Source organism: Saimiri boliviensis, chromosome 7 (genome assembly GCF_048565385.1).
Source record: "Saimiri boliviensis isolate mSaiBol1 chromosome 7, mSaiBol1.pri, whole genome shotgun sequence".
Lineage (NCBI taxonomy): Eukaryota > Metazoa > Chordata > Mammalia > Primates > Cebidae > Saimiri > Saimiri boliviensis.
The window spans coordinates 12023033-12029476 of record NC_133455.1 but is presented as its reverse complement, the minus strand read 5'-3'; the positions used below and the strand labels follow the sequence as shown (position 1 = coordinate 12029476).

General features: G+C 43.2%; 1 protein-coding gene across 1 annotated transcript in view; it reads right to left on the bottom strand.

Annotated features, from left to right (window-relative positions):
- The window catches only part of SPPL3 (signal peptide peptidase like 3), a 152121-nt gene that overhangs the window by 122494 nt on the left and 23183 nt on the right, over positions 1–6444 (bottom strand). The gene's annotated exons all lie outside the window — the stretch shown is intronic.

Sequence of the window (6444 nt, the reverse complement as noted above, 5' to 3'; positions counted from 1 at the left end):
TTCCTCATCTCCCCCCACCCCCACCCCCCGCCCCAAAAGCAACACACCTGGTCTATGTTAGAGGATTCTACACATTGATTCTCTTCTTGACGAAGTTAGGATTTAACTTACTGTCTTTTGATTTGACACAAGAAAACAGAACGCAACTTTGAGTTGTACTTCCCAAAATAGTGTAAAATGAGAACTGTTCCAGGTATTAAGATGCCGAGCAAACTCTTCTCTTGAGCAAGTCAGCATCTTAATATTTCAAGCAGGCCGGGCGCGGTGGCTCAAGCCTGTAATCCCAGCTCTTTGGGAGGCCGAGGCGGGTGGATCACGAGGTCAAGAGATCGAGACCATCCTGGTCAACATGGTGAAACCCCGTCTATACTAAAAATACAAAAAATTAGCTGGGCATGGTGGCGCGTGCCTATAATCCCAGCTACTCAGGAGGCTGAGGCAGGAGAATTGCCTGAACCCAGGAGGCGGAGGGTGCGGTGAGCCAAGATCGTGCCATTGCACTCCAGCCTGGGTAACAAGAGCGAAACTCCGTCTCAAAAAAAAAAAAAAAAAAAAAATTTCAAGCAAAATTAAACAGGGTTTTTTACTGCCCAACTTCTCAGAGCTCATAATAATGCTAATTCAGACCAAATTTCCAAGAGAGGGATTTAATATGCAGCCTTTTTCAAGCTTACTTGATTAAAGGTTCTCATTATCACAAAGAGCCATTAATTGCAGAGTCAAAAATACCTGTGTTCAAATGCTACATCTGCCACTCATTAAATATAAAATCTTGGGTAAGTCATCAGTTTTTCAACTGTAAAATGGGGAAAACAATACCTACACTTCAGGGAACTGATGTAAAGATGAGTTATATATACACATAACGCAGTCAACTGTGGTTTTTAAAAAATTATATATACACAGAATTTAACAATGTGCCTGACAAATTTTCAATAAAACTGCAATTTGTTCTAAAAGCAGAAGTTGGTGATACCTGAACTTCCCATACTCTCCACCTCTCTTCTTTTCTCTTCCCTGCTTTTGACTTTTTGCTCACTTTTCATTCCTAGATTTAACAATCCTACTTAATTTTCCTTTCATTTTAACTGTTAGTGAAGGTAGCCATGTTCAAAAGCTTTCCTACACATGGGCTCACACCACTCAACGGGATACTGGAGGACAGGACAAGAAGAAAACAGTGGGGTGGAGACACGTTGAGTGAAAAAAACCAGATAATCAATCTCAGTATATATGATGCAACGACTACCCTATTAAAAATGAATCACATCAGGCGCAGTGGCTCAAGCCTGTAATCCCAGCACTTTGGGAGGCCGAGGCAGGTGGATCAGGAGGTCAAGAGATAGAGACCATCCTGGTCAAAATGGTGAAACCCTGTCTCTACTAAAAATACAAAAAATTAGCTGGGCATGGTGGCGCGTGCCTGTAACCCCAGCTACTCAGGAGGCTGAGGCAGGAAAATTGCCTGAACCCAGGAGGCAGAGGTTGCAGTGAGCCGAGATAGTGCCATTGCACTCCAGCCTGGGTAACAAGAGTGAAACTCCGTCTCAAAAAAAAAAAAAAAAAATTAATTACACAAAAGAATGAAGTTGGACTCTTACTATTATACAAAAATGGTCTTGAAAATGGATCAAAGACATACAAGTAAGAGCTAAGACTAAAAACTCTTAGAAGAATAAAGAGGTAGGCTTCATGACATTGGACGTGGCAGACTTCATGGATATGACACCAGAGCACACATGACAGAAGACAGAAAAAAAGACCTTCATCAAAAGTAAAAACTTCTGCACCAAAGACCCATATAATGGGAAAAATTATTTGCAAATTGGTCAGGCACAGTGGCTCATGCCTGCAATCCCAGCACTTTGGGAGGCCAAGGTGGGCGGATCACCAGGTCTGGAGATAGAGACTATCCTGGCTAACACAGTGAAATCCCATCTCTACTAAAAATACAAAAAATTAGCCAGGCATGGTGGCATGTGCCTACAGTCCCAGCTACTTGGGAGGGTGAGGCAGGAGAATCCCTTGAACCTGAGAGGCAGATTGTAGTGAGCCGAGATCCTGTACTCCAGCCTGCGTGACAGAGGGAGACTCCATCTCAAAAAATAAAAAGAGAAAAAAGAAATTATTACTGCTAAGGGATTGATATTCAGAATATATCAAGAACTACAGCTCAACAATAATCAACCAAGCTAAAAAACAGGCAAAGGACTTGAATAGACACTTCTCCAAAGATACAAATGGTCAATAAGCCTGTGAACAGATGCTCAGCAACACTAACCACTAGGGAAATACAAATCAAAACCACTTCGCACCCATTAGGATGCCTAATAAAAAACACACACACACCAAAGTCAACTAGTGTTGGCAAGGATGTAGAAAAACAAACTCTTATGCATTGCTGGTGAGAATGTAAAATGTTGCAGTCACTATGGAAGATGGTATGGTGAACCCTCAAAAAATTAAATGTTGGCCAGGCGTGGTGGCTCACACCTGTAATCCCAGCACTTTGGGAGGCCGAGGCAGGTGGATCACCTGAGGTCAGGAGTTCAAGACTAGCCTAACCAACATGGTGAAACCCTGTCTCTACTAAAAATACAAAACTTACCTGAGCATGGTGGCATGCACCTGTAATCCCAGCTACTTGGGAGGCTGAGGCAGGAGAAGAACCCAGGAGGCAAAGGTTGCAGTGAGCCAAGACTGCACGACTGCACTACAGCCTGTGCAAAAGAGCAAGACTCTGTCAAGACAGAAAAGATGGAAAGAAAAACAGAAAGAAAGATGGGAGGAAGAGAAGAAGAGAGCATAAAGGAAGGAAGGAAGGAAGGGAGGGAGGGAGGGAAGGAAGGAAGGAAGGGAGGGAGGGAGGGAGGGAAGGAAGGAAGGAAGTCAAATGATGTACAATTACTATATGATTGAGCAATCCCACTTCTAGGTATATATCCAAAAGAACTGAAAGCAGGGTCTTGAACAGATATTTGTACACCAATATTCATAGTATTACTCATAGTAACTAAAAGGTTGGAAGCGACTACTGCTCATCAACAAAGAAACAGATACACAAAATGTGGTTTTATCCATACAGTCAAGTATTATCTAGCCTTGAAAAGGAAGGAAATTCTGACATACACTAAAACACAGATGAACCCTGGGGACATCACTCTAAGTGGGAAAGCCAATAACAAAACAAAATACTGGTAGAGGTCATTTACATGAGGTACCTAGTGTAGTCAAATTCACAGAGACAGAAAGGAGAACAAAAGTTGCCAGGGTTTGTGTGGAGGGAGGGGAATGGGGAGTTAAGAGTTTAATGGGTGCAGTAGTTCTCATTAAACTTATCTATGGTTTTGCCTCCATGCAGTCAACCATGGTCTGAAAATATTACATGGAAATTTCCAGAAAAAAGTAATTCATAAGTTTTAAATTGTGAGCCATTCTGAGCAATATGATTAAGTCTCATGCAGTCCTGCTCCCTCCTGCCCGGGAAGTGACTCATTGCTTTGTCCAGCATCTCTATGTTGTATACGTACATCACCCCTACCCACCAGTTAGTCATTTAGTAACCATCTTGGTTATCAGACTGAATAAACAGTATATGCAGGATTCAGTACTATCTGCAGTTTCAAGGTATCCACTGGGAGTCTTGGGATGTGGATAAGAGGGGACTACTGTACAGTTTCAGTCTGGGAAGATTAAAAAGTCCTGGAAACGGATGGTGGTGACAGGTAAGTATGTGCATGTACTTAATGCCACTGAGTTCAGTGACACTTAAAAATGATCAATTTTACACTATATTTTACCACAATATAATAGGGGGACTTTGTATACACATGTGCTTTCATGCACACATTTCTAGAAGGAAAGAAAACGGTTTTTTGTTTTTTGAGATGGAGTCTTGTTCTGTTGCCCAGGCTGAAGTGCAATGGTGTGATCTCGACTCATTGCAACCTCCGCCTCCCAAGTCCTAGGGATTCTCCTGCGTCAGTCTCCAGAGCAGGTGGAATTACAGGCGTGCGCTACCATGCCCAGCTAATTTTTGTTTTTTTTTGTTTTTTTTTTTTTTTTTTGATAGAGATCGGGTTTCACCATATTGACCAGGCTGGTCTCGAACTCCAGACCTCATAATCTGCCCACCTCAGCCTCCCACAGTGCTGAGATTACAGGTGTGAGCCACTGCAGCTGGCCAAGAAAACCGGTTATAAGCTTTCTTGGAGAAGTAGACTGGAAGATGAGGAATTAAAGTGATTTATAATAAAAGCTAGAGGGATTGAATATAGTGGTCTCCTATGTATCCACAAAAGCTGGTTATATATTAAAGGTACCAAAAGACATTCAAGATATATTAAATAGAAAAAAGCACGTAACAAAACACCATTTGCCATTTTAACATTACTTTCATATACACACACACAAAAACAATCTCCAGCTGGCCACAGTGGCTTACACCTGTAAACCCAGTGCTGTGGGAGGCCAAGGCGAAGGACTGCTTGAGGCCAGGAGTTCAAGGTTACAGTGAGCTATGAAGGCATCAATGCATTCCAGCCTGGGCAATAGAGCTAGACCCTGGCTTTTTAAAACCAATCACAGAGGTAATGATAGAGATCGCTGAGGAAAAAGAGACTATTTGATCATTCTGGGACAAGTGGATTCCTAAGTAATACATACACAGATACATAAAACTTAATTCTAGATGGATTAAAAACTTGTATGTGAAAGGCAAAGCTTGAACCTTAACCCTAACCTATTCCTATTTAGAGGAAAATATAGGAGACTATAAGATTTCAGGCTACAGAATAATCTCTTAGCACACAAAAAGCACTCACCATAAAAGAGCATGGTAGATTCCACTCTCAGATATATAAATCCAAGGAAAACTCTGAAACATGAACACCAGGTAAATGTACCAGAAGGTTCACAAAGCCGGGCATGGTGGCTCACGTTTGTAATCCAGAACTTTGGGAGGCCAAGGCAGGTAGATCACCTGAAGTCAGGAGTTTGAGACCAGCCTGAACAACATAGAGAAACCCTGTGTCTACTAAAAAATACAAAATTATCTGGGTGTGGTGACACATGCCTATAATCCCAGCTACTTGGGAGGCTGAGGTAGAAGAATTGCTTCAACCCAGGAGGCGGAGATTGTGGTGAGCTGAGATCATGCCATTGCACTCCAGCCTGGGCAACAAGAATAAAATTGTCTCAGAAGGAAAAAAAAAAAGAACGGGCCGGGCATGGTGGTTCACGCCTGTAATCCCAGCACTTTGGGAGGCCGAGGCAGGTGGATCATGAGGTTAAGAGATGGAGACCATCCTGGCCAACACGGTGAAACGCCGCTCCACTAAAAATACAAAAAAATTAGCTGGGCGTGGTGGCGCGCACCTGTAGTCCCAGTTACTGGGGAGGCAGAGGCAGAACTGCTTAAACCTGGGACGCAGACATTGCAGTGAGCCGAGGTCGCACCACTGCACTCCAGCTTGGTGCCTGGTGAAGGAGTGAGACTCTGTCTCAAAAAAAAAAAAAAAAAAAAAAGCCGGGCACGGTGGCTCAAGCCTGTAATCCCAGCACTTTGGGAGGCCGAGGTGGGTGGATCACGAGGTCGAGAGATCGAGACCATCCTGGTCAACATGTGAAACCCCGTCTCTACTAAAAATACAAAAAAAACTAGCTGGGCGTGGTGGCGCGTGCCTGTAATCCCAGCTACTCAGGAGGCTGAGGCAGGAGAATTGCCTGAGCCCAGGAGGCAGAGGTTGCGATGAGCCGAGATCGCGCCATTGCACTCCAGCCTGGGTAACAAGAGCGAAACTCCGTCTCAAAAAAAAAAAAAAAGAAAAAAAAAAAAAGTTCACAAGACCCCTTTGAAATAGCATCAAATTGGAAACCTAAATATTCATCAACAAGAGAACAGATAAATAATGTAATTACATATTCATAGAATGGAACATTATACAGCACTGGAAAAGAGTGCAACAGTGGGGACAAAGCTTAGAAAAAATACTGACTGAAAAAAACAAATTACAAAAGACAATCAGCAGATCATGGCTCATGTCTGTAATCCCAGCACTCTGGGAGGTCCAGGCAGGCACATCACCTGGGGTCAGAAGTTTGAGGGCAGGCTGACCAACATGGAAAAGCCCAGTCTCTACTAAAAATAAAAAATTAGCTGAGCCTGGTGGCGCATGCCTGTAATCTTAGCTACTGAGGAGCCTCAGGCAAGAGAATCACTTCATCCCAGAAGGTAGAGGTTGCAGTGAGCCCACTGCACTAGCGGATCACGCCGCTGCACTGCAGCCTGGGCAACCAGAGTGAAAACACTGTCTAAAAAATAAAAAATAAAAAAACAACCATTTTTATAAACTTATTTTAGAAAGCAAAACTAGACCAAGCGCAGTAGCTCACGCCTGTAATCCCAGCACTTTCGGAGGCCAAGGTGGGCGGATCACAAGGTCA